Source organism: Trachymyrmex cornetzi, unplaced genomic scaffold, assembly GCF_001594075.2.
Source record: "Trachymyrmex cornetzi isolate Tcor2-1 unplaced genomic scaffold, Tcor1.1 scaffold1041, whole genome shotgun sequence".
Taxonomy (NCBI): domain Eukaryota; kingdom Metazoa; phylum Arthropoda; class Insecta; order Hymenoptera; family Formicidae; genus Trachymyrmex; species Trachymyrmex cornetzi.
This window is the reverse complement of record NW_017295589.1, coordinates 22,825-23,835: the sequence shown is the minus strand read 5'-3', so window position 1 is coordinate 23,835 and position 1,011 is coordinate 22,825.

Below are 1,011 nucleotides of genomic sequence, written 5' to 3'. Positions count from 1 at the left end.
TATTCACTAAATGAAGCTATTGAGCCGCTCAGAACTATTCGATCGCGAATTTCGCTGAGAAGTTAGCACCCCATTTTTTAAAAATTATTTAAAAATTGTTATTAACTGAATATCGTATTAAAAAATACAGAGAACTCTTCGTCTCGTTAAAAGGAAGCAGGAACTCTAATCAGAACTATTGTATCTAAAATTTGATTTTTCAAAAATTTTGAATTTTTTTGGATTTTTCAAAATTTTTTTTTATGCATCAGGAACTCTAGGTATTCACTAAATAAAGCTATTGAGCCGCTCAGAACTATTCGATCTCGAATTTCGATAAGAAGTTAGCATCCCATTTTTAAAAAATTATTTAAAAATAGTTATTAAGCGGAACTCTTGTAATAAATTATAGAGAACTCTTCGTCTGGACAAAAGGAAACGGGAACTCTAATCAGAACTATGGAATTTCAATATTGGGATGCTAACTTAACATACGCGTGAAGAGGGGCCTGTCGGATAGACCGAGTCGGGCCAAGTCTGGTTTCCTTCCACTTCCCCTGACACTTCATCCTGTATGCTGCTTGTCTTGCTATACTGATGATAACCAGTCGCAAGGGTAGAAAGGTGAGTGTCATCTCCAGCGCCTCAGTAGGTATGGATTTCATAACCCCTGTCGCAGTCCTCAGGTATCACCTCTGAAGCCTCTTGAGCAAGTTTCTCGCCTCCACCTTCTCCACCTTTGGCCACCAGACAATCGCAACATACGTCAACTTTGATAATAATATCATCTTGTATAGCCACAGGACAACCTCGGGTTTTATTCCCCAGTTCTTGTCCATGACTCTTCTGCAAGCTTACATACCGTGAAGAGTGAAACGGGAAATACACGAAATGACTCATCGAAAGCAACTCAAAGTCTGTTCAAATTGTCCCGTCAGAACCAGAATTTTCTGTGAGAAGTGTGCATTACCATTCTGCAATCCATGTTTCAAGAAGAATCATTGAAAGGATTTATATTCCAGTGAGAGGCAA